Source organism: Nipponia nippon, unplaced genomic scaffold, assembly GCF_047370975.1.
Source record: "Nipponia nippon isolate SJK-2023a ecotype South Korea unplaced genomic scaffold, ASM4737097v1 scaffold_12, whole genome shotgun sequence".
Lineage (NCBI taxonomy): Eukaryota > Metazoa > Chordata > Aves > Pelecaniformes > Threskiornithidae > Nipponia > Nipponia nippon.
The window spans coordinates 17,305,019-17,332,753 of record NW_028262313.1 but is presented as its reverse complement, the minus strand read 5'-3'; the positions used below and the strand labels follow the sequence as shown (position 1 = coordinate 17,332,753).

General features: G+C 46.2%; 1 long non-coding RNA gene across 1 annotated transcript in view; it reads right to left on the bottom strand.

Moving 5' to 3' along the window:
- LOC148056731 (uncharacterized) overlaps window positions 1-27,735 on the bottom strand; it is an 85,342-nt gene that overhangs the window by 24,070 nt on the left and 33,537 nt on the right. Inside the window, exon 3 of the long non-coding RNA XR_015702556.1 lies at window positions 17,731-19,192. This is a non-coding gene — a long non-coding RNA (uncharacterized LOC148056731). The remainder of the gene's footprint in view (window positions 1-17,730; window positions 19,193-27,735) is intronic.

The following is a 27,735-nucleotide window of genomic DNA, read 5'->3' as shown; positions in this document are numbered from 1 at the left end:
GCACTTCAACACTATCCTTTCATGTAATCTTTAAAGGTCTGTCCACAAGCTCTGAAATGCTACTATTGAAAAGAAAAATCTGACAAAACCAAAGATTCAACCTTGAAGATTTAGGATTGATTTTGCTTTTAAAACTATAAAAAAAAAAATCAGCAACAAAGCAGAAAGTACAGTTTTATCTTTTTTTCCTACTTCTGAGCTGCATGCTTTTTCCCAGGACCTGACAGACTCATTTTTGTCCTCGTCACACACTAGCACCGGTAAGAGAGATCCCACCAGCCAAATGCCACTTCAAGTCTCCCAAGCAACTCTTTCCTCAGAATGTCTCCTTTCATACACGTGAAATGCAAGAAGAGCTCAGCAAAGTTCCTCAGGATGAAAGCTTTCCTCCCAAGTTGTCACCCATGAAGATGAGCCCCAGAGCCAGTGATGCTCCAGTGGAATTTGCCCTTTTCTGTGACTAGCAAAAGGGATGCAATGCTTCCTCTGGAACATGCAGCAAAGAGTTCGGGTTCATCTGGGGCCGCGTGTCTTGCAGGACCATTCACCCAGCTAACACCCATGTAGACAAGTTGCAGACTCTGAGCCAGGTGAGATAATTTGCAGTACAGTTTTAGCTGGTGGCAGCACAGTCATTATGAAAATGCCATTACTGTTACAGTGTTAGCAAGAAATTGTGCCAAAGGCTGGCTGTGATCATGTAAATAGTTCATGGAGGAACGCAGGGATGATGATTAGCTTGTGCTGGAGGTGGGGAAGACACCTGAGAAAAGATGCTCATGCCCGTGTGGGAGCACAATCTTTGCCAGCAGAGACACGGGGGCCGGGCACAGCTCCTGCCCTGGAAGGCAGAGATGTTGGACTGTGCGGGGCAGAGCTGATGGCTGGCTGAGCTGCAGCCAGCTCTGATTTCTGTGCTAGGCAATGTTTAAAAAATAGAATCAACACATCAAATGATGTGTCATGTAAGTTTTCCATGTCAAGGAAAATAGCCCAAGGCCCTTCTTCCCACATTTGCTGCTACAACAGCCAGACAACCTGGCCCCAAAATTTATTCTGGTCTTTAATCAGGCAAAATCCCTGTGATCTCTGAGGTTCGGCTTCATGGTTTTGGAAAGAGATTATACGGTTTACTAGAAGGAAGGCGCTTGCCCACTGTTCTTGAGGTCTGTGGTCACCGTGAGAGTCACGCATGTTGTGCACTGCCTGCTGAAAAAGTGGAAATGTTCTCATTTGCCCCAGTCATCTCTGTGCAATAAACATCCAGCGTAGCTGCCTCAGAGCCATTACTCATGCTATGTTTCCTTCTGTATACACAAAAGCAGATGCTATCCAGCACCCAGATGACCTCGAGTGCTGCTTTCATCCTGTGCTAGTTTTGCTTTATTATTTTTTTTTCCATGCTCTTTGTGCTGAGGTTTACCTTTCCCCATGACTATCTTGCCCCAAGAACAAAGCTAGTCCTCCACAAACCAGGCACAGCGAGGCTGCACAGGATGCAAGGTCACTCCTACTCTTGATTTTTTGTTCCCTAATTTAGGGCACAAATACAATTTTCAAGTGGCCAGAGTGAGATTTCCCCTCCATGCCCACATCATGCTTCGCTTCCCACCTCAAGTAGCCATTTCACAGGTTTCTTTTTACTCAGGGTATTGTGAGGTGCCAGTTTTGCCTTTAGGAAAGAACAGCAACCTGAATGTGTGTACAGCTGACGCAGGCTCCGGCCGCTGCCAGCTCCAGGCGGAGCGGGACCATCACGGTGCTCGCGAAAGTCTCCATTTCAGGTTCTCAGGACTCTGAGTCATTCAGGGCTCTAAAATGAACACACTTTCGAGGAGAGAAAGGACATAAAACTAGATATGAGCCTGGTCTTAAAAAGCAGACAAACCCTAAACAGGCTTTTAGGCCAATGTGCAATTTCTCTAGCAGGCAATATGGTTTTCTTGTATATATAATAAACCTCAGTAATCAGTATTGCTCTGAGCTGCCACAACCCACTCTCTCCCGTGGTGCAACCCTGGTCGCTCTCACTGATGTGTGCTATTTCTGAACTAAAGCATAAGGTTTATCATCCCTGCTGTTCTACCCTGCAAGCAGGAGTAAAAAAAGGTCGACTACTGTGTTCAGGCAGCATCAAATTACTGTAAAACAAGTGAGATACTGCAGCGATATATGGGGAATCTCAGCATCTTCAGTTCTCTTTCAGGTTTTTATTATAAATGGGTCACAAACTGTTGCATTCCTAACAGAAACATGAGCCATCAACTCACGCGTCCCTTCCAAATTAATATACAGTATGGATTTGCAAATGAAACTTTTTTGTACCTGGACATGCCATGGAGCACCTGGCGTGCTTTGTCTGAGCTACCTAATGAAGAATTCAGTGTCATAAACCAGCTTCCAGGCTGTCTTTGGCCTTCGTATGATAAAAAAGATGATAGGAAGCGTGCACCTCTACGTGGAGAATAAGCGTCACACACAGCTCTGGGCCGGGCACAAGAGGAATTGGGCACTTCTTAATCAGTCCTTTTACTCTCCCAAATCTGAGCAGGAGTTACCCCAAACCCTCCTGCCGTAACACCAGCCTGCACACACCGCTCGGGCAGTCTGTGCTGACCAACTGCTCAGGCAGCACGAGACCAGTATCAGTCCTGCCTCTGTCAGAGAGGACACAAACCTTTATCTTCCCAAGCTGAAAGTGAGCCACTCGATAGATCTGCATCTATAGACCACAACACTCTTTTCATCCGTCTATCGAAATGTGCGTACCCGACTGCTTCTGAGTCCACAGATACAGCACTCAGCGTAACACCTATAACTAATTGTGCAGCTGCATCACTTGGGGTTTGTCTGTTTTTAATTACTTCTACTGACATTCAGGCAGGGCTGATGACAGGGAGATGCAGCCCACTGGCGCTCTCACCTTTTTGAAGATGCAAAGGGTCACAGGGAGCTGGCATCCTAAAGCAAAGGTGAGGTGGGAGGCACGATGTGGCAAGTAAGTTGGTATGGGAGTAAATTAAAGAGTAGGAGCATGGACTTATAGCAGCAGGTGAGCTGAGGGAGTTAAGAGGTGACGGCTAAATGCACCTCCTGTTAACCTGCACCTTTTCGGCACCAGCTGACCGCCCAGCACAGTCCCCACGCTGCTGTCTACGGTGCCATGAGATGCTGTTAGTCCTAAGAGTGGCACGTCAGCCGGTAACCCCACAGGTCCTGCCAGCCCTGACCTGTGCAAATGGCAGCTTTGCCCACTCCCGGGCTAATGGCAGTGCCAGAAGCTTGGCCCTGCCGCCCGTCCGGAGCAGCAGGCTTCACCTGGCAGGGGCCTGGTGGCAAATTGTAAAAGCTCTTACAATACTGAGAAAAAAGCTAATTATTTGCCAAGCAACATGTAATTAAATGGTGCAGAACTGTCTACGATGCATCTTTGGGTCTTTAGGCCATTTTTTTTTTTCCCCTGTTTGTGGCACACTCCTACAGCACTTCAAGGCTACTGCACACTGCAGAGCAGCAGAGACACAGAGTGATAATTGAACAATTAACAAGTGATGTCATAAAACAATGTACTTAAAATAACATGCTTAATTAAAATAAGTGAACCAAAAAAAGATGCAACAGCATACAGAAAAAGCACACGCAAAAAAATGTTGACAATAAGTCTCATGTAGGAACTGAAATATTCAATTTAAAGGGGAAAAATAGCACCAGAGTGGTTAAACAAAGATATGGCATAAACTAGCGAGCATCTCAGTGATTTGCCAAAAAATATAATAATGTTCCAAAAGAACTGTTCTCTGAAGTTAACAAGTTTGGACCATAAAACAGTCTTTTGGTGGCTCCCTGTGTCATTATTTGCTACCAAGACACTGCGCTGATGGGCTCAGTGGGATCGCTGGATCCAGCATTAGATCAGTAAGCAGGAAAGCAGAGTTCCCACCAGATTTCCTGCCTGGAGAGCTGTTAGGATCCGTGCTAGTTCTTTAAAGAGCAGAACTGTGTACAATACAGCACTCAAAATGACCCCGTTAGGAATATAATCTTCTGCTACAAATGAGATGTTTGGGGAAAGAAACCACAGGAAAGCCAAAAATAAAAAAACCAAAAACCAAAACAAACAAGCCTGCTTGACTGAAGTTCATCCTAAAAATGCAATTTTTGAGGAGCTTTGGACACTGCCTGTATCTCTGCTCTTGGGAAGGCCAGAGAGGGGATTTACCCATGGCCTCCTCCTCAAGGCCAGGCTCCGGGCTGCTCAGCCGGGTGTCACCCCAGCCGGCCGTCAGTGCCGCGGGGCACCAAGCACGGAGCCGGAGGGTGCTATGAGGTGCACACACCTGCAGCCACGTTCATTCACAGCATGCAAAGTCCTGTACTCCGGTTTCTCTGCTTTCTTTCAGCCCATTTTTTTTTTTAACTCAAGACAGTAGAAAAGATTTTAAAGCGTGAGGCAGACGTGCTTTCCAAGAATAATTGCTCTTTGGCTGATGCACAGGAGCTCTGCTCATGCATTTCTGGGAGATGCCTGCAGACTGCTAACTGCTCTGGAAGCCTTTCAGCCTTTGCTGCCTGCAAATGGCATTATTATTCACTAATAGCCTCGGCTCACCATGTTGTCTTTTGGTTAGTTAGCAGCTATTCTGCAAGTCAGAGACAGGGAAGGAGGAACATATGTTTAAGCAGTAGCCAACTTCTGACCTGTAAAAAAAAAAACCTGGAGGGTTTTCTCAGAGCAATCCCCACCATTAGCTGGGGAGTAATTAGGAGGAAAGGTGTCAGCACTGGGAGGGGTGTCCATCCCACTGCCCACGGAGCACCTGCGGGTTCTCAGACAGGTTTCTGGTGAGGAGGGTGCAGAGGATGTCGGTGCTGTCTCACTGACCCTGGGACGGCTGCTGCCACAGGGTCACGAAGCAGGCGGAGCAAGGGTTTCGTGGAGGGAAAAGAGAGGAAACTCGACGTGGTGCCTGGCCCCAAAAATCCATGGCACAGCATTTCCAGATCTAAATGGCTACCCTTTTCAAAGCACTTAAATGACAAGTATTCGTACATCTTATTAAAAGTCAAGAGAACTTAATAATAAAATCCTTGCTGCTTTGTTGTTCTTTTCTAAAGGTTAGGGATTGAGTTTGTTTCGTTTTGTTTCTTTAAGGTTACTTGCTCACTTGCTCATTTCTTTTTGGATATTGTAGGATTCTGTTATTTACTGCTCAAGCAATCCCAAGAACTGCTCTACTGACATTTCACGGTATTTAGTATTGACCAAACACTACATGATAAATCTTTATAATACTCCAGAGAGACCATCAAGGGAGCAGTTACAAATATATACATTGCAGCCTGTTGTGTTCTGGGTTAAATGAAATATAAAATCGCATCACCAGCCTGGGTACTAATGGCTCTATCAGTATTCCATCACACCCAAGCTGCAGGTGTGGCGGTTGCCATTAAGACATCAACATTTGTCGATCGCTGCAGATGGTAACTGATGGATCGTTCTTTCCTTCGGTACATGGGGAAGGGAACGGGAACTGCGGTAATGTCGGTATCTTGCCCCATCCACTGCTCAAACCTCACAGGGAGTGGTAAGCACCTAGACGGACAGACAAAGTGGCAGACAGGGCTGTGCAGCGGTTGGGCATGGTCGCACACTGCCATCCTGCGTGCTAGCCTTTCTGCTCCAGGAGACAGAGCATTTTCAAGCTCTCAGAAAGTTCTGGATTAGTTTTGAGTTTTGTGTAATTTATAGACAAGTTGATTTCACCATCATTAGCTTTTGTACGTTCAAACAATGTTTAATTTTCTTTGGAAGATGCAGACGTGTGTACAGCTAGATAATACCCTGTTTATTTTACTGACTAATTCATCACTTAAAGTGCAGGACTATAGGTTGTGAGACCAAGACTTATGCACAGTCCCATACCCCTAAATCAGGCCAATAAAAGTTAAATTCACACTGTTTGCAAGCACTTTATGCAGATGGAAAATGTCACCTTGTCTGAAATACTTTATGGCACGATGCTGAAGCAAAAAGAAATCCCACAGTGAGAGATTAAAAAGCTTCACTAATGCTTAGCTGGGAGGCACACGGCTCTGCGCCGCCTCCTCCCCGTGCAATGGGAGGCTTTGCTGGGAAGCAGCATCTGGCTCGTACTCTGGCTGCGCACAGAGCGGCTCCACAAGCTCCAGTGCCCCGGCACCGCCAGGGCATCATTCAACCCACTCTTGAGCAGCGCTGAGCAGGGTGGCCACAGGGGACGTGGTCAGCCCCACCGATGAGGAGTTTGTTGGCTGCTGGGCAAGCTGCCAGGGCTGTTGCATCAACTCAGGCTCTTGTCCCGCATTGTGGCTTTAGTTTATCACAGGGTTTGTGAGGAAAGGGTTTGGAGAACACTCTGAAGGGGATGGTTATGCCAGGTATATTTTACCACTTTGTTATCAAGGGTCTTCAAGCCACCTCTGTGCTGTCTCCTGCTATCCAATACAGAGCCAGGACGGTGCTACAATCATGGTGGGAAACTAACTTTTTTAAAAGCAGCTTAAAAATTACAGAAAGCACACGCTAACTTGGCCAATGGGCCATTGCAGTACAAACCCAGGACAGCTATAGCCCATCCAGCGAGCACTGGGCTGCCCGAGGGGTGCCCCAGCTCAGGAGGAGCCCCACTGTGAGCCCAGCTCCACAGGAGCCAGGGACGTACAGAGCCCAGGTCCCCGCTGCTGGCCCTGCACCGGGCAAATAAGAAGCTGCTGGAAATCAGCGTGCCTGGACTTGCTAAGCCCTGCAGAGTTGCATTTACTGAAGCAAAATCAACAGTCTCAAAAGCCCAATTCCCGGGCATGAGAGATATAAATTGTGGGTGGAGTTGTCACCCCGCCGCCTGCCCGCGTCGCCCGGGCTTGTCACAGCCGCCAAAGCGGGAGCAAGGCTGATTTCCAATGCAAACTTTGCAAAGCTTCTCTGAAACGCTTTGTCCCGCTCCCCGCCAAAAGGCAAGGGGATGGCCTCGCTCCCCGTCCTTCGGCGGCGCAGCTGACTGTAGGCAGAGCATTAAATGCTCTGAAAGCGTTTTTACAGTGGGGAAGTGGAGACTCTGCAAACAGCTAATGGGTGTATTTCAATTCCCTATTAATTGCATATTTATTACTCGGCTGCTGCAAGGAAACGTCATGTTACATTGATTAAAGCTTTGCAAGCTGTACAGTAAATATTTTAAACAAAAAAGGTTTTGATCTCTGTTGCTGTTGGGAAGGGTGGGGGGAAGCTGCCATTAGAGTTGCTATAATTAGCAAGCTCCATTGCAGACAGTATTTCCCACAGGCCCTGCAGATGCTTCATGTGTGTCTGCATGTATTTAGACAGAATATTATTTTATGTATACGTTAGCTATAAATTATATATATTTTTATATATATCTTGTGTATGAGGAAAAAAGGAGAAAAGCAGCAAGCCTATGCTGCTATCTCACATCTCGCAGACAGGAAAGATAAAAGACTTAAAAGGCAGAAAAGAAAAGGGGATTTACGTGCAGTGACTGAAGTTTCGGGGGGTGAGGTGACCCGCCTGCTAGCTCTGGCTGCCCAGATAACATGTCTGATTAATTAAGCCCTCGCCTGTACATGCTTCTGTTACTGACTGCCAAGTCTCTGCACATATGCTTTTGGTCTTCCTCGCTTGACAGTGTCGGTAATGGACCATAAGTACAGGAAGATTTCGCTGGGCAAGCTCTTGTAAACGTCACCCAGACATGGGGCAGAGATGACCAGCCACAGACATCCTGAGCTTCGTCTCCTGACCATCTGTGTCGTGTTGTCAATGTATCCCAACAGCAGAGAAAAAAACAGTCCGTATTTCTGACAGACTGAATCATCATCTCTTGTTCAGCCCCCGCTCACCTTCTGTACAAGACGCTGCAAAAAACAAAACCCACAGCAAAAGTACAGCAACAATATGTGACCAGCAGAAGTTTGGCTCCTCTGCTCACTCCAAAGGTGCTCGGGTATTGGGTTGGTCCCAGCCCTGCACTCTCCAGCCCACAGTGGCAGGGGGTCCCCGGCACAGGACCCTCTGCCTGCTCCCCCTGCGCTGGCTGAGGGCAGCTCCCTTCTCCTCTCCTCTCCTCTCCTCTCCTCTCCTCTCCTCTCCTCTCCTCTCCTCTCCTCTCCTCTCCTCTTCTCTTCTCTTTTCTCTTCTCTTCTCTTCTCTTCTCTTCTCTTCTCTTCTCTTCTCTTCTCTTCTCTTCTTTCTCTCCTCTCCTCTCCTCTCCTCTCCTCTCCTCTCCTCTCCTCTCCTCTCCTCTCCTCTCCTCTCCTCTTTTCTCTTCTCGACATTTGACATGAATTAGAGGAGACATCAGTCATACCCAGCCAAACAACCGTGGACACCTGCCACAGGACAAGACAAGCTAAAATGACACTAACATAGGAGGGACAGCCCCAATAAACCCAGTGATTTGCAGCTCAGCAGAGTTGTGGGCAAACCAGTGGGGTGTCACTGAGGGGCTCAAACAGCCCAAGCTCGGCCCCGGGCCTGAAAGACCAGCTCTAACACAAAGCAGCGCTGAGCTTGGTAAACCCTTCAGGGCACAAATTCATTACTATCTTCAAATTTAATTTCTGTAATCCCCAAACCAGAGAGCAGTGGCTGGAGGAGGGCTCCCAAACACACTGCGTGGGAGGCAATGCACCCATCCCTCGGCGAGGGGCCGGTCAGAGGTGTCCAGGGCTGTGGCCAAGCCAGCCTTCAGCTTTTAGATTGAGTTTGCAGGCATGCAAATATGGAGTGATTTATTTTATTGCGTGGCCCTGAGCACAACCATCGTGCTCTCTATTCCCATGTTGTTTTCCCAGAGTTCATAGCTGCTATAGACTAACCGGTGGGCAATTTGCAGGAGCAAAATTTGTTGGTGTCAAGTCTTTGGAGTTTATTAAGCTGCAGTATTTGACTTGGCTCATTTCCTACAGTGGCTCCCTCTTGGAACTGTGTGATTGCAGGGGATGCAGCAGTTATTAACAGTAAAACAAGTTTCAGTCTCTTATGATTGTACATGAAGGCTCGGAAGTGTGAACCTTCAAAGGCACAAAATACAGAAAGCAAAACCAGAAATTATTCAGAATGTATTTTTTTCAACAAGGGTTTTTGAAACGCATTTCAAAATTCAAGGGACCTTATGTCTGATTTTTGAAACAAAAGTTGGCAATGCTAAAACTAAATGAACACGCATTTCTGTCCCACTGATTTCTGTGAATGAAAGGGTGGCAGGGGACACACACACACAACTCCATTTGGCACGTCCCAGTGCAGAGAAAAGAAATTAAATAAACAAAGCAGGTACAGAGTACTTTCAAAAAGAATCAAACAGCATGGACCATTAATGTTTTAAGAGATAGGAGCTGTATGTGAGCCAACCCTCCCCAAGATATTTATTCCCTATCTTTAAAATAGGGAATTGCATTAGAACAGGTAGACTCTTTCAAAGCAGGGAAAATTTTTAAGGACACTCACTATACTTTAAAGAAGACTTCAAAAACTATATCTCCAGCATTGAGCTGGATAAGTTGGAGAGATTTGTAGGTTATAGCAAGGGAGAGTGATGGGAATACATACGGAGCAAGCTGGTTACTGCAGTAAACAAACCTCTCCCAAACTAGCAGCGGGAGCTTCAGCTCAGGAACAAATGGCTTCACATCTAGAAATATGTTTTAAAGTGAGACAAGGTGCTGGGTAAACACCAGCCAAGAGCTATAAACTATTGTTATAAAAGGTGAAAGCCAACTAGACTTGGCCATTGGGTTGGCAAGAAAGAGCATAGCTAGACACTCCGTTCTTCATAGACTGAGATGTAGCCTTGAGGAAGCTAACCTTCAGGCTTTGAAATTAAAAACGATGAAAAAGGAGAAGTTTTCATTACAAAGGAGGACAGCATAGCACAGCTATAGAGGCAGAGCTTCAAACAGTGCTGCTTTAAATCTGCAACAAAGCCAGCAACTGCACGGGAAGAAAGCGAATCTGCGCTTCTATTCATCCTGCACCATCAAGGGCAACACACAGCTCGCCTTTCTGTGCATCCCGGCCAGTTTGTAAGAATGAACTATTTTATCTCAAGGAAAGAGACATTGTCATTAATTGACTTGCATAGTGCTTTTCACTAATGGCTGGGTGCTGTAAAACAGAGACACTGTCATCATGCCAAGAGTTTGAAAATTAGCAAAGATTGCTGGTCTTTATTTCCTCCCAAAAAACGTCTAAGAAGTGCCACCCCTCGGGCCCTGCCAGATGGCAGCTCTGTGTGGCAAGTGATGGGCAGGCCCAGCGCACCGAGCCCAGGCCAGCACCTCACCGTGTCCTCTCTGCGCTGGGTGCCTTCGCTCCCCACTTGTGCCCCTGCAGAGCTCTGCACCGGCAGGAGTGGCATTGCCCTTGCCATCACAGTCCCCGGGTTCTCTCCCAAGCACAGGAGCTGTGGCAGGGACTGCAGGGGGTTTCTTTTCCCATTGCCAGTGTGCCCCGTACATTGTGCGACAGCCCCGGTTTCCTGGCGTTACCGCAGCTCTCCTTCCCATGAGCCCAGCGACACAGAAGTAACTGTACCTCCTACATCCTTGCAATATTGCCCCCCACCATGTTAGGATTTGTTATTTGATATTAATTTGAAAAGCCATTTGGGTCTTCTTTTGCAGGATGTATTATTATTTATAACAATAATAATAGCATATATAATTGTTCTATGATGTATAATAATTAGAATATACATATATATAGCAATTATTTTGAGGATTTATTATTAAAATTATAATAATTCCTCAGACTCTGTCAGCTCTCAGAACCACTTCAGGGACGGACTGAGGGGTTCGAAGGCTTCCTTGTTTTCCCATAGGTTGGGGCAGATGAAAAATCAGCGCATCCCCAAGGCCACTGTAACTGAATCTTGTTCCGTGTTACTCCTTGCGTGAGCTAGCAGAGAGCACGCCTAAGGCGGTGCAGCCCACTGAGCCTCCAGCCCGACTTGGTGCCCGTGACTGGCAGCAGGGCTGGACTGGGGTCTTTGCATCAGCCCAGCACTGTTCAATGAAGTTACTTGCACCTCTTGTGATTTCAGGGACACCTTTTCTATCTTCTCTGAAGGCCAACATGTTGCCAGACAGCATGAAGGGTCCTTAATGTAATATAAGATCAGGTCCAGGACACTCCATTACCAAAGAGATATTTAACTAATGTTCTGCTTGTAGTAGGAGGTCACAGGAGATTTATCTGAAGAGATGCACATAGAAAGAATTAGCAGACAAGCCATTTCACAACCTCTAATACCCTCACCTTCTTAGTTGCTCAGCTGAAATGCCTTAAGGGATACGTTTTACAAGAGCTCAAAAGTGAACTGGAAACTGCTTAGATCACACAACTTATGCATTTTAAATAGCAGTGTAAAATACTGTGCTTTACAAAAGCACACTGTTGTACTGAGCAATAAAGACATGCTCTGAGTGGTGATGCTGGAAAAGTTGCAGGAAGTACAATAGAAAAAACCACATACAGCAAAACAAATCTGTGACTTACTGAAGTTTATGATTAAAATTTAAAGACTGTTCAAGTTTTATTCCCCGTAGCTGCTGCTCCCTGGACAAGAAGAGACAGAGAGAGACTGACCTTGAATAATTAAGCTGGTCTGTGGCACCAGATCAATTGCTGGTATTGGCAGAACTCCACAATCAGGCATTTTGAAATGCAAGTGTCAAAGTGCATGTAACTATGGGGCTTTTGGTGCAAAGCAGCCAATATAAAGGAGAAGAGGTGAAGAGTGAGAGAAAATAGATCGTGGAGTTTTGAGCACAGTCATGGGGGAGGGATGGGAAAAGTTTCCATTTCCTAACTCTAACAGGGTAAAACTCACAGCTGACAGAAACCCAGCATGATTTTTTTTGCTCCTGTAACCTTGTAGAAGTCACCTGGAGCAAGCTGAAAGTCTCCTGAGTGACTTAAATCCATCACCAGTTCTGGAACAGACTCTGAGCAAGTACCAGTCAACAGTTTAATTGAAAATAAACTTTGTAAATCCAGGGAAACATCTCTGTTCAACATCAATTACTGAACAAACCCAAAAGTGTTTGAATCCAGGTAGACATTCCCAGACGTGGTGGGCATTTTTGCTGCTGCTTCTGCACTCCTTCAGATCAGATAGCACAAAGGTGACCCACCAGAATGGGATGTGGTGAATTTTATAACAGCCAAGAAAGGCTTTATATTTATATTACTATCAGCCAAGAAAGACTTTGTATTAATTCCAGGAGCCATGGGAACTCCTATTTAAATCTCTTCCCAATCCTTTGACCTACAACTGTGTATGTGGAAGAGCAGCATCAGGCAGACAAGATAATCATTGTGTTCCCAGTACAACAGTCCTGGAAGATGCCCTTGATACTGGCATTATTCCTAAGGCTCTCTGCCAGACACTTCTATCCAAAATTCAAGACCCCTTATGTGGTCTTCCATAGAAAAGGCAAGGGATAGCATGCCGAGAGGTTTTTTCACGCACAAAGGCCCAAGGTCCCATGCAGCCCTGCCTAATGGCTCTCTCCAGACATGCGGAAGGTGGCAAGATGTTGGCACAGCCGTTACAAGGCATCGGGGACTTTCCAGTTCCCTCTTGCAGGGTGGCCTGTTCAGTGTCTGCCAAAGAAGAAAAAAGCACGGTAACAAGGGAAGGGAGAAGACACGGCCATTTCACTGCCCGTCCCATAGCTTTTATAGCAGGTTTTGTGGTGCCTGGTGTTTTCCAGAAAGCTTCAGCCCCTGCAGTCCTGTGATGAGACATCAGCACCCCTAGATTTAGTTTTAGAGCTCATAGTGAGCTACAATTTCCAGTTTTCTCAAGTATATCTTAAGGCTCCAAATTCCAGGAGGAAATCAAAAGCAACCCAAATATATTAAAAAATGAAGAACACCATTGATTCTTAAACCAAACCATTATCTAAAAGACTTTTTAATCAATACATGGGTGGCCATTCTGTAGCCATCTGAAGACCTGGCTTTAAAGTAAAGCTTGGGGCAATGAAGAAAGCATGATTATGGGCAGCAGTTGGCCAGATGGGCTAGGGAGGAAAGAGAAGGATAACGTCTTCATCATGTTCTCCCAAAGCATGGCCATTCTTTCCAAGTACAGGGAGGACCCTGTACTCACTCCAGTGTGAATATAAAGGAAGGCAGGAGGCAGTTAGGAGAGCGAAGAGGAGCGATAGAAGAGTTTCTCGAGACTTACAGGGCTGGCTGCTACACCATCCCCATGCTACTCCAGCTCCCACTAATGCTGGCACATTACAGGCCTTTCATTGCCTTTGTTCTCCTCTTTCCATTTCATGGGCTTTCGGTTCATGCAGCTTCTATGACGGAGTGAAAGGGAATCAGCAGCCCAGGCTCCCCTCCTTGGTGGAAATGCTTTGAAACTTTCAAAGAATCCAACTCTTTCCCCACATCCCTGTGTTAATATGCACCGACTCTGGTCTTGACGCACTCCGCTGTAAATGATGTATGAAATGAAATCTCCTCGCTCGCCTAATGCAGAGAAGAAAGGCTTTGTAGGCAATGCTACAACATTCCTGTCTGGAGGAAAAGACAGTGAAACCTCAGACTCCCTATGAATGATTTTTTTTTTTTAAGTTGTTGCTCTTCAGTGTTCCTGTTTCTCCCTTTTATTTTTTTTTTACTGAGAGTGGGGACTTGAATTCAGATTTCACACAGAAACACAAACCACTTACTTACATATATTTCTAAGCCTTTTGCAGCGATTGTGCGACTAGCCCCATCCCCTTGTCAGAGGGAGTAGCAGCAGTAAACTCATTAGCCCCACAAAGCAGCAGAGTGAAAAGCAATGGCTTCAAACTTGCAGGAGGGAAAGGGCTGGGTGCATGGGGGAGCGGCAGCCGATGTTAAGCTTGATCTGGATTTGAGACCTCCTTCCAGTTTTATATGAAGCTGTTTCAAAACCAGAATGTGTCAGCAGTCTCCAAAGGGAAAAGGGATCAACGCGGATGGGGAGCTGTCACAGGAGCAAAGCCTGAAGGTCAGCAGTTTACAGCAGCAAATACACCACGGGCTGTTTCCAGGGGCCAGACCAGATGATGGATTAGTCAAGGGCAAAGGGAAAGTCACCGGAAGGGAGAGCGGAGAAGGTGACTGAGACATTGCAAGAGGCACAGGGAGAGTATCTGCTGATGATAAATAGTCACGTACTGCTCGTGAAGCCTTTAGCATGAGTTTACTCCAGATGGACCAACCTCAGCAGCTCCTGGGCTCAGTGGGACCCACATGCCCTCTGTGTGCACACTCCCAGCTCACCCTGTCTCCCGTGGAGCCACCCCATGGCTTGCTGCCCTGCTTTGGCCAGGCAGAGCCTGGCTGGGGAGGAGAGCGGTGAATACTGATGGGCTTTTTGATTCCCTCTGTCCAAAGCAACATAGCCAGGCACTGACTGCCTTTGTCTCCTCTGCAGCCAGGGCTGAAGGACGCCCCATCCTTTGGGCCGCCACATGTTTGGCCCATGCTCCCGCTGCTGCTCCTGCATAGTGTGGGCACTGCGCTTTGTTATCCTTGGCCGTGAGATGCCTCCTGCACTCCGCCATCACAGCACTGCTGCTGCGAGCAGTAAACTCTGCTTAGACCTTATAAAGCTTTAGTAAACTTCTAGGGATGACATTTTTATAGCTGACAGATGAGCCACCTTGATGGATTATTAGACACCGTTAGCCATCCTTGCTAGACATTACGTTACTAATGAGTTTTAGGGGCTTTGCTTTCATTTTTCTTTCCCTTTTGTTTGTTCTGAGCAGCAACTTTCAGAATGACAAAACAAAATGCTTCAAGGCAGCAGCTGAAGCTTGAAATTAATAATAAAAAGGAGTTGAGCTGATGTTTGGTTGCAGAGTCATGCTAGCAAATGTGTGTGTTTCATACAACCACAGTACTCATGAGCAACCTGCTTTGCATCCCCATTTCCATGGAGCCGCTGCTGGGCTGGCACATCAGCACTGCCAGGGCAGGCAGGTGAGCAGAAAAGGGTCCCAGGGCTGGAAACAGCCAAGCAGCTCAACAGCAAGTTTCCCTGGTCACCACTGAAACTGATGACAAATATGCACAATTCCACAGCAATGAAGTCCCCCTTGCCCGGCTCCCTGCCGACCCTGCCACCTGCCATTCGCCTCGCCCTGCGCGGCACTGCCCGCTCCCCTGCTGCTGCTTGCAGGGAGGTTGCATCCATCAGCCCCTGAGGAACCCATGTCTATCGAAATACCAGAGACATGCTGTTACACCTGTAATAAATCTGCCCTTTTTAAATAAAGGAAGGTAAAAATCTGTGTGAGTTAGAAGTCTTTAAAAAAAAAAAAAAATCTCAAAAAGCTTAAAAGCCCAAAACCTTTGAATAGGCAAGCAGTTCTGGCATGAGTTCAGCTACAGTTGACCTCCTTACTCCCCCTTATTCATGAAGTTAACAGCAAAAATATCCATGTTTATCTGAGAATGGCACCATTATTTCATAAAGCTGCTTTATTTCCCTTTCTCTTTCTGTATTGGAAAAATTCCCCAACACAAACTGAACATTTACAGCAGGCAGATTTTCTTCTCATTGTTCAAGGATAAGATGTGAATGGGAACGGCAGGAGGCCAGCTATTCTCCAGCTATATGAAGTGAAAATGATATTTTGAAGAAGATCAAAACCAGTAGCAAGTATTCAACCACTTCCACGATGTGTCATTATTTTGGCTGCAGACAGGTAACAGCAACACAGCACATCAACCTTTGTGAGCAAAATGAGATGCAACAGTTTTTAATCAAACTCTTCTCAGGGATCATAAACTAGAGGAAAGCAGACCAAATAATAAGAGTGATTCTCAGGCAGGTTTACTTGAGCTGTGATTAATAAAAATAACAATAATAATATTTTGTATTCCGAGACTTTGCCTTATCTTGTATTACTTTTGAAGCAGTGTCATAAAAAAAAAAAAAAAAACCAACAACAAACTATTATTCCCTTCCTAGGACTTTGACAGGGACAAATCTGACAACTAAATAGCAAGGGTGCTCCTAGCTGGATGGCTGCATTGTGTAACATTAGGGAAAATTGAACCCCTCTGGTATTGCTCTGCAGGCTGCAGTCAGCTTCTGGTTACCCTTTTGCAAATGCATCAAAACAAGCACATTCAGGAGTTAAACCTTCAGGAAAACACACACGGCATTTCCTGGCTTGTAAATTCCTTCTTCTTTCAGGGCATGACCATATCCATGACGTAGCCATCCTTCCTCCTATTTGGTACCACAGGTGGTAGCGCAAGCAGGATAACGCTGCTGGAATAAACATCTCAGTAGGCTCAGTCCTGGAAAATGTTAACTGTATAGTAGCTGCTCTGTCAGATGGGAGTTTGCTGTTTGAGTGATACTGATTGGCACCCCAGGGCGAGTCAGCGCAAGGTGGGCAGGGGACGCTGGTTGTGCTGCTCTCCATGAGAGGGTGCAGCAGTGAGGACCGTGTCCCTGCACCATCCCCAGGACCCGCAGACACGCAGGAGCAGAGCTTTGCTGCTTGCAGGTGTTTCTGCCCACCAGAAATCTGCTGTTGCTAGTCCAGGAGGAGAGAAGAAACACAAAGCCAAGCAGAGGGGGTTACCCCAGCACTGCACCCCTCCAAAAGTCTCTGGGGGTGGCACCGAATAAAGCACTAGCAAGGCACGGATCAGCACCCAGAGGGGCAGGAGACAACTCACTGCAGCAGCGGAGACAGACCCAGAAAGCCAGCTTTATAAACAGAGCTTTAGGGGCTCTTCATGTCACACAAGCCTGGATGGATGGAGAGCCACCATTTTAAGCTCATAAAATTCATGCAAACAAAGCTGACGAGTACCGTACAAGTTCAAGCAGAGCACTCAAACACTCCCTGCCTGCAAGTCAACACTGTCATCTGTGGGGAGGGGATTTTCATCTCCCCACAAGGAAAGGGCTGGTACAGAGCTCCCCTTGTTCCCAGCGGGTACCCGCGCAAAGCCATCCCCGCACACACGAACATCAGACATCCCGACGCAGGCGGCTTTGCCGCTAACCTCATGTCAGGCACGTCAAGTCAGGTTGAGCCCAAAGGGCACTGTCCAATTATAAAGAAAACCTCAGAAAAGGTTTAGAGTTGGAGAGATGCACACAACAGCTTTACATGCAATTATTCAGCCAAGCCCATAAACTTTGCAAACCCCGTTCCATTATAGTCATGCTAATAATAATCGTTAATCAGTTATTTAAAGTCATTCACATGAAAAGCTATGAGCATTTTTTTTTTTTTTGAGCTAGTATAAATCAACCTTATAGGCAAAAGAATAAATACAGGAAGACAGCTGTACAGATCACACTGTCACACCAATCACTGCTTAAAAGCACACACTGTAAATAGCAGACAAAATTCACCCCCAGTGGAATGCCATTGACTGCACGGGCTGGAGCTGCAGCAGGGATAAATTGGCCTATCAAAAATACATAAAAATTTAGAAACAGAATTCAGTGACGTGTGGGAGCGATTTGTCACAGCTATGTCACTTAAAATGACATTATCACTAGCGAACCCATTAAATATTATGGGCTCTGTTAAGTCTCCTAAGGGTCCGAACAACAAAGGAGGAAGCAGCGGTTGGATGGGGCAGGAGGGGATTCACGTGCTGACCCGATGGCCAGGGCTGCCGGCAGGCAGCGGGCTACTCACCTGGTCCTGAGCCCAGCCTGGGGACGGACGCGGCTGGGGTGCTGCGGGGTGGCAGCCCTCACCCTGCGCCAGCAGCATGTGGCCACGCGTGTTCCCAATGATGCTGGCAGGAGCACAGGGCATCGCCACCAGACCCACGTAGCAGCGGTGCCGCCAGCTCCTCGGACTCGTCTCACAAGCGGAGAATAACGTCCATCGAAACATGGTGCTTTGGGAGCCCAGGGTGCCCATCTGTGACCTGCCAATTTCTCTTGCAGCATCCCAGATCCATGACGCTGTGGTAGCAATGTTGCTCTAGCTGGCTTTCCATTTTCAGCAGCTGCGGTTTGCAAAATGAGCCTTGCAGGGAGTGGGAGGAAGGGAAAGGAGACATCTTTTTTTTGTGACTCTCATGATCTCAGACGGTTAGAAAATCATCAGGCTGCTTTGCAGACCACTCATCAGCGGTAGGAGCTGAGCATGTGGTGGAGTCTTAACAGCCGAGTGCGGTATTTAGCTACAGTAGGAGTCGTTAGGTTCGGTGCATGGGCTCATCGGGGAGTATTGCAGAGACATTGTGTATCACAGTATGTATTTAATGACAATAATCATGTTTTCAATGGAGATGGGCTGAGAAATTCTGCCCTAGTCTGGAAGTGTCCAAACTCAGCAGTTCTGCTCAGAGACCTGGACTCCTGCAGCTCAGGATGGCTTCACCGATGGTCCAGCCTTGCTGGCCCAGCTGCGGCGAACAGCCGGCTTGGGAGAGCACACTCGGGCCAAGGCAGAGCACGCCAAAGGAGGCGAGCTGTCGGGATGCAGAGCCAGGCCAGTGGAATAAAAGAACAAGGAATTGTTTTCTCTCGGAAAAAAAAAAAACCCACAACTTGCTAAATTGCCTTACCAGGATTTGATTATTGCAGATATCGGTCAAGGCAGTGTAAGTCACAAAACATTGTGGGAAGCTATTTTATTAGGGATATCAGTATAAATAAATAGAGGTATTTTTCCCAGTATGCTTCCACACTTGTTTTGAAAGGCTCTTTTCATTACTCCCACAATAGCTGTTGATCGTATTCTCCCATTCTCTTACGCAGCGTCCATGGCAGTAGCACATGGGTGCACCGACATCTGACTGCACACCACCGTGTTTTGGTCCAGTAGCTTTGCAATTTCCCTTTTCTTATTATTTTTTAAAATTGTTAAGGGTACGCAGGAGCACAAATGGAAATGTTGGCCCTTCAGAGACATCGGTAGGGAGATCTGACATCAGCGTGGGGATGAGTACCCCGTGTCCTCCCCACTGCCGGTGCAGGGGACAGCCGGGAACCCCAAACAGGACTGCTGGCATACAAATGGGCCACATCCAGCCCAGGCAGCCGGTGAGCGTTCCCCTGATGCGGTCACAGGCTTTCACCTAGAAGAGAGGGGGCAGGAGGAGCCATCCACATTTCTTGTAGTCAAGGTGTCACGATGCATTAGTCTGGAGATGTAAAAGAACAACAATTGCATCTTAAACTGTGATAGTTAATTTATTATTGCAGAACTGAAAGGCAAAGTGTAAGAAGGTTTTTTTTCCCCACCCTGGATAGATTGTTATAAAACAGATACATTATTTTTTTTTTTTTCCCCACAGCTATAAGAATAGAAAGCTACCACTAGAATCAGGAAGAGAATTGTAGGTCTCATGACAGCTTGTGCCCCTGAAAAACTTCACCAAATATTTCTAGCAGGAGTTGTTAACAAACTCAAACTATATGACTGTTGTACTTCTGCTAATTGATGTTTTTACACAGTACCGTACTTAATCCCTGCCTCTTAAACCAAATTTTATTAAAATTCCTTAGCAGTGCAATGAGCAATAGTTATTTGGGCTTTTATCCATTTCTTATTCAAAAACCCCAAAGCATTTTCCATGCATCTAGTAGGCCTTGTAAGCAAGAGCTTTTATCCCCGTGCAACTGAAGGATGCACCAAGGTAACAAAACTTGGTGCAACTTAAATAATGTCATACATGAACAGGCAGCAAGCCTGGCAAGAGAACAGGCTTTCCTCCCAGCAATCACCTAACTCACAAGAGGCTTTTTGCTTTGAAACAGAGCCATGCAGAGAGTTTTATTTGTTTTTACATCTCTCCTCTTCCCTCCTGACCACACCTTATTCCTGAAAGAAACAATAATATCCCAGAAACAACCAATTTCTTGGAAGAAGTACAGAGAATTTGATTTGCTTCTCAGCTGTTTATATGTCAAATCTCTGAGGATGGTGTCAGTAACACAGCTTTCACACCCATGCCTGCCGTTGAGCATGATGGTGTGCTCCTGTGCTCTAGTTGCACCAGCAGCGTGGGCTCGTGTCTAATCTCCCACCGGCATAGCAGGTCGTGGCGCGGCCCCTTCAGCGCTCGGAAAAATGATGCAGGTTGGGTGCTCTCTGTATAGCCTAAATGCTGGCTCAGATGTGAAAGGGAGTCTGATGTATGTATCTCAATCATTTGTCCCTTCTCCCGAAAAGCGGGGGACCACGCTTCCACAGCGAGGATGCTTGTAAGGAGCCGCTGTCACTCAGCCGCTGGCCATCCTACCTGCACTTGCCTTCCCTGAGCACCCAAATAAGTGCAGCCCAGGTCATGTCACTGCAGTCACCACCTGGACAACACTACAACATAACTAAAAGAACTAAAAGAAACATAACTAAAAGCACTAAAAGAAACAACAAAACTAAAAGAGGGTAGATAGACAGTAGATATAAGGAAGAAATTTTTTATGATGAGGGTGGTGAAACAATGGACCAGGTTGCCCAGAGAGGTGGTAGATGCCTCATCCCTGGAAGCATTCAAGGTCAGGTTGGATGGGGCTCTGAGCAACCTGATCGAGTTGAAGATGTCTGCGCTCATTGCAGGGGGGTTGGAGTAGATGACTTTTAAGAGTCCCTTCCAACCCAAACTATTCCATGATTCTATCATAAAACCTGAATGTGTTATTTCTTTCATAATCAGGTTGTCTCTTTCCAAAACCAGGTAAATCCAACCAGCTCCTGCATGGCAGACAGCTACAGCCCATTAGCGTTGAGAGATGCTTTGAAATGTTAGTGAATCATTTCCATGCCCAATGGATTATGCTACTAATCAAATCTGACATACGACTAGCCTGAATACCTGGGCCTTATTTGCAGCTGGAAACATATCTGGCTCGTATTCAAAAACAGCTTAATCAAAAGGTAGCCTTTAGATTAAAGACGAAGTAAAGTGTTTTTCCAAATTTTGATTACTGGCTGTGGGCAACATGAAACTGAAATATATTAATAAAATCTGAGCAGCTACCTGAGGTAAAGGCAGCACAAATGCTGTCACACGCCACTGGAGGGTTTGGGACAAGAGTTGGCCCTTGGACTCCGTTTCAAAATCAGACACTGATTTTTGAAGAATTCAGCCAGTAAGATAAAAAGGCAATAAGCACCACAGGCACAGAAGTGACAACATGGAAGTTGAACCAGAGGCTGTTTAGTGAGGCTCTGTGATCTTGACCCTGCCTCCCTTTCTGCCCATCAGCCTGATGGCTGCCTCTTACCGCCTCACTTGTCTGCTGAAAACTGTGGGTGTAAACTGGACAGACTGTTGGAAGCAAATATGGCAACTTGGTCCATAATGGAAGCTTTCCCAACATTAGGAAGCAAATAACCTCAGAAAAGGGCAATTCAGGTTCTGTATACATTGTAATTTTATAGGACTGCAGCAAAACAACTGCAGAACCCAAAGCGACATGTTTCCTGATTCTCTCGATGTGGTTAGAGTTCAGCACTAAATTAAATATAGCTATCACAGGCTGATGTTCCTCTATCAAATATATATTTATACACAAATATACATTCACGCATAACCACACATACATCCCCACAGCCCCTGTGTGCACACCGATCCACCTACCCACAGAAGAAAGATTTTTTTGGATACTCTGCTGTGACATTTATTGACAAAGTCCCAGGAGTATTGCACCTATTCTTTTTGGCATTACCTATGTAATGCAAGATATAAAATTCTCGGTAGATGTTCTAAGTTTGTATTTAATAGACCTGGAGGCTCTGAGTGCCTTTTCACAGATTGCGTTCCAGCTGTCTGCCAATATTTGAATGTGCAGGTCTTGGTCCCATGCTGTGCAAACAGGCAGCCTCCCACGCATTTTGTGTACCAGGAGTAATTTATGAGTCTATCTATAAAGGAAATAACAGTGCGTTAAGAAGGGGTTATGTAAAGCTCTGAGATTGAGAAGTAGCTCAGTTAACTCGGTACAACTTCCCAACATCACCGTTATGTTTCAGCTGATTTACAAATACAGGAGGCCTTCAGCTTGTGATTCATATTCCTTCTGAAGCAGACAGGGGGGAAAAACAAACTATAACTGTCTCTACATAAATTTCATGTCACTGAAAGGCTCCTATCTTGAAACCTCATATTCATTAACCATCTTTTGCAAATACGAGTGTCTGAATTGAACTGCAACTCCCAAGACACTGTGGGATATTCTGGTATCAACCAAACAGAGGAAAAAATAAGAGATGCTGGCCATTTATTTTCAATCTCACGCCACAGGGATTTCTTCCAAATTGTCATTTAATGCAGATCCTACAGGCAATGCATTGGAATCCGAATACTAAAAGCCCACGCCAGTGGCCAGCACCCCTGTCAGGAGCAATCACGGAGTGTCGGGACTGCAGCAGGGCCGTCCTGCCTGCCCCCGCGTTGCAGGCAGCCGAAGGGAATGACCCCCACCACGCACAGTCATCCAGGCTGGGGGCCTCTGGTTGATCAAAACAAAAATGTTGATTTGCAGCACTTTTTTTTTTCTTTTTTTCCTCCCAAAGAGGAAACCAGCCTGTAGCTATCATCAGAGACACCTGTTTTGAAGACCTGTATGCAAACCATTTCAGCCCTGCTTTGCAAACCCAGCTAGCAGATAATGGGGTCTGAACAACCAAACCTTCCCTAATTACAGAGCAGGTTGTATTTAGCAGCCTCGTATCACTTCTCAATTGCAAACAAGACACAAAATGCAAAAGTTTCAAGCCACTCAGCTTAACAAGTTCAGCATTATTTATTTAATGTCCCTTAGAACATGAATATTTAAAGTGGAAAATGACCTCTAAACAGAAGAAAGTTATCAAAATCCATATGTGCCACCTCTCCACCCAGAGGGCAAGCTGAGTTTGCTGCTCGGCTCAGGTCAAAGGGAACCAGAGCAGAGGCTTCATCCTTCATCTCGGTAGCTGGCACCCCAGCCGTCATCGTCATGGCACTGACCTACAAAAAGCATCTTTCTACAAATCTGCCTATAAACCATTTGTGTCTGTCATCAACTTGTAGCTACTTACAAGCAATAGAGAAAACGGGAGCAAGCAAACAGCGTCTGGTACGAGGCTGTAGCCAGAGGTCCCGTGCTTGAGGCTGATGCTTGGGTATGTCCCCAACACGCTGCAGAAAAGGAGGTGACTGGGTCTGAAATTTCAGCAGACGGCCAGGCTACCTGGCGAGCCATTACAGCCTTTATGGTGATCTGAAGACTGTCCTGAACTGCTAGATGAAAGATTTTATTCCAAATGATGGTTTCCAAAAACATTTCTCCCCACCTTACCCCAAGCTAGTGCCAGCATCAAGATTTCTGTTCTCACAAAAAGAGTTCTTTTTTTCTACATTTCTCAGCTGACAACATTGCTGGTCTTGAGGGGTTTCTCGGCAGCTTTGGGAGTATCTCTGAGACCCATCGGAGATGTCTATTGCAGCAAGGTCAGCCTCAGCCCCGCACAGCTGCTGCTGCACCACAGGGCCAGGAGCACCAGCACCACCACCTGCATGGGACTGCGTCATTGCCACCGTCATGCAGGCCAGCGATGTCAGGCAAATGAATCCACGTGGACTCGGCTCACCTGGAAATTAGAGATAATAATATTTTCCTACCTCGCAGGCCCATTACAGGAGCTCTTCATTAGCACTGGGGAGGCAATCAGAACATCACCATGATGAGTGCCATAAAAAGCTGTCCGTGAAATATGTCAATCACTCAGCCAGCCAGCCTGAGCTGAGTCCTACCCTCTCTCCTCCTGTCACACAAGTGAGACAGCCCAAATTTAAAAGCCAAGGAACTGTCTGCCATTTTCTCTGGTATTTTAGCCACTGGGACTCAAGCTTTGCCAACTGTTAGCACCTAATGTTGCAACCAGCACATTTCAGCTTCAGCTTGTGAGATTTCTGGCATTTCACTTAAAAAGATGCTGCGTTCCTAAAAAAAGCACTTTTTGCAATGGAAGCTTCTCATGAAAAATGATTCACACCCGTTTTTCACCAAACTGTGTTGAAAGCAAAAAAAAAAAAAAAAAAAAAGCCAAGGAGAAAGCAGCAAGCAAGCAGCGCTGGAAAACTCCCTGGGGAGATGAGACCCTGGCTGGTGGCACGACAGCGTGATAGTGTGATTTGCTTTGGTGTCTGCTTTGTAGGGCTGGGACCTTCACGAGTTTCTCCATCTGGCCAGGAAGAGGAAGAGCTGAAATAATCATCACCAAGTGACAAGGCTACACAAAAACTTCCCCTCTGGGAGATGAATCCATTGCTGTTTGGTGTAGGGATGTTTGTGCCACCCGCCAGAGCAGCTGGACCAGGACCAGGCTGGGCTCTGGGATGGCTCCATTCTGAGCTCATCATTTTCCAACAGCTCCTCCAGGAAAGAAGCACTTCCCAAGTGCATTTTCACCTCAGCAACCAAAATCCCAGCTCTGCCAAGCTGTCAGTTTTTGCAAGCAGCCCCAGCACCCTGCCCTCCTCCTCACATTGACAGCTCCCGATAGAAAGCAGATTTCTGGGTGCAGTCTGACACCAGGCCAACCTGAAAGTTGGAAATCAAAGAGGACGAGAAGTAGATTCATTATAGACTAATTAATCTAGCAAAAGACTCCTGGACAAAGGTTGATGACATTCACTTCAGGATAATTTTGAAATAAATATGAGGATTCACAGAAGAAAAAAAACACAGTTGGGAAAAGATTATTTTTGAAGCACAAATATAGCTCATTTCTAGACCCCCTCCTCCACATATCAATTAATGAAGCAAATCATCCGTCTGAATTAAAGATGTGGGAGAAAAACATAGTTATCTATTTGAACTACAAAAAAATTAAAGGATTTAAAATGAAACATATAATTAGCCTGTAGGACTCTCTGCTGTAGGTTATTGAGGCAAAAAAAAGCTTACTAACTTTCAAAAAAGGACTCGACAGCTACAAGAATAGCTTCTGCTGCTCTACAAAAGTGGGGGAAGCGTTCATCTTCTAGAGACAGGCAGGTCCAGCCAGAGCCCAGCTCCAGGCTACAGGGTTTGTAATTCTGCCCCCACACAGGCTCCAGCCCGTGTCACATTTTGCCCAGCTTTGTGTTCTTTTATTGTTTTTCATTGTACTATTTTTTTAAACCTACTTACACATGCAGGAGCATCTCCCTACCCACCCTGCAGCGCACCATGGTCCCAGCCCCTTGCTGGGGCAGCTCTCTGCGTACTCGCAGGAGCCGCCTGACTTTCCCTGGACCATAAGGGAAATTAGGAGAGCACAAACATCGGTGAACAAAACCCGTCATATGTTGGGTCCTGTTGATGCTATCTGGTGATTGTAACCGCTGAACCTCCATCAAGGCTGCTGGCTCTCAGTCCCCTGATATCAGGCAATCAACAGATAGCAACAACACAATACCCAACATATGAGGGGTTTCATTCACTGGTGTTTGTGCTTCTCTGATTGAAGGCAGGCAAGAAGCACTACACATGGCTATTTTCATCAGACCCTGGTGCTGCAGGACACATAGCTGATGAACACCAGCTGGCAGTGGGAGGACGTGTTCCCACCAATTAGCTGTATGATGATGCTCTGCAATCTCCTCTGAAGCATCTGGCACGGGCCACTGGCAGACCCGGCTACGGGATGAATTGGAGCTCTGTTGCGCTGTGGCAAGTCTTACGTTATTAAAGTTTAGATTGAAATGAGGAGTTCAATGTCAAATCTACAAGCCCAGCCAAAGACTCAGCAGATGCTGCGTATATAAACACATACAAGGGTTAATATTACTCTGGACAAGGCTGACACTAGCTTTCATAGATAAATCGCAAGAGCATCCCTTAGCAGGCATATTTTTTCCAGAGATTATCACTTGCATAAACATGAAATACCTATGGGTCATATCTGAAAATCCCTCTTTATCATTACTATTTATTTGCAAATGCAGTAGCTGGGAGAGACCCCAGGCAGGACAGGCACCACTTATCTTCCACCAAGACTTGGATCCATGCCTAATTTTAAGCATGTTTGTGTTGCCACTACTTGCATCAATGCAGAAGCAAGTGCAAAATGCCATCGTAGGGAGCTGGAAGCATTTTCATGCACTCTTGTATTGCTGAAACCCAAAGCAGAGAGAAAACTCCTGCTTGCTGCCTGCTGCTGAAGTTTTCTGAAACAGGCAGGTCTCAGTGTAATCCAGTTACCCTCAAATAAAAGGCCATTCGACATCGCTATAGGTAGAGCAGAGGTTTCACCAGCTCAGTTAAAAATTTACGAGTCACTTGACCACAATCTTAAAAAAAAAAAATTGAACAGAAAATTATTCCCTCACAAATAAGATCACTTTGACTAAGTTACTTGCTTCCCTTCAGAGGAGATTTAAGCGTTTTCTCTCATCCTCTGCAATCTGGCTCCCTTTTGAAGTTAAAAGAAAGGAAGGTTCGGGGGCTTTTTTATTTAAGAAGAAAAAACCCTTCTCCTCTTTGAAAATATTCTTCTTAGACAATTGCTGTCTCAAATTTTAACAAATACTCACTAATTTGCACCTTGTTCAAAAGCCAAACGGTAACTTTGATTTTTTTTTGTTTTGCCTACTGAACGTTACTCTGCCTTTCTTTGTCTTAGTGGCAGAAGGGAGATTCTTAAAGAAATCAAACTACCAGCTCCATTCCAGATTTCCACAATTTGTTATATAATTTCTTAAAAGGAGCCATAAGGCCACTTGGAGGAAAAAAATATTTTAAAAAGAAGAAAGAAAACAGATTTTTTCACCCATCTTCTTGTAGATGAAGTGGATGAGACTAAAAAAGTAATTTCATTTGAAACATTGTATTTGAGCCCAAGGAAAAAAGCTGAGAAGGTGTCCCTGCTAGGAATTTCATTCCCAGGGACCAGACAGAGGAAACCAAGAGACTTTCTTCAAGGATAAAGAGAAAAGAAGTTTTGAAAAAGATGAGCTCAATTTAAAACATCCTTTATTTTCCCCCGCTGTATGAGAAGAGACACGGGGTTTTGTTTTCCTGAGGAGGAGAATTTGGGTTCTGCGTGTTTGAGGTACGGCGGGTGCATGAGTGACGGGCAGGACCGGGAGCAGGCAGGGAAGCGCTATACGTACATCTCCTGCAACGCTGCCTCAGAAATATGATAGGGCTTTAATGACGGAGCAGTATTTTAGGAACCAGGTACTCAGGGCTGCTCAGGCTGCTCTGCGTTGCTCCAGCAACAAGAAGCTCATCTGAGCGGCCAGCGAGATTTCCCCTGCGAGAACAACCCCACCAGGATCCCACTGCCCCGGGTAAAGGGGGTGGCCAAAATAACGGGGAGCAGAGAGGGTCAGCGCCTTGGTCTTGCTGCACTCGAGAGTTTGCAGAGGGTGCTGCAGCACAGCTGGGAGCAGCCCTGTCCTTGCAGTGCTCAGGGACCTATGTCTTCTTACAACCATCCCATCTGGAGAGGCTGACCAGTCCTCCCGCTTCCCCAGGACGATGGACATGAGTTGGTCCTCCAGAAAGCTTAATGCAAAAGTCTCTCTCCATCTCCTGCTGTGCACACGCATACGCACATGCACGAGCGTGTGCCGTTCATACATATGCATGCCCACGAGGGAAGCATAATGAAATGCATCCAGCCGGTCCTTTCCCAGAGGGAACAGATCCTCCGGCGGCTGCTCGTGATGGAGCACATGCACCAGCTCCCCCGCGCCACCACCAAACC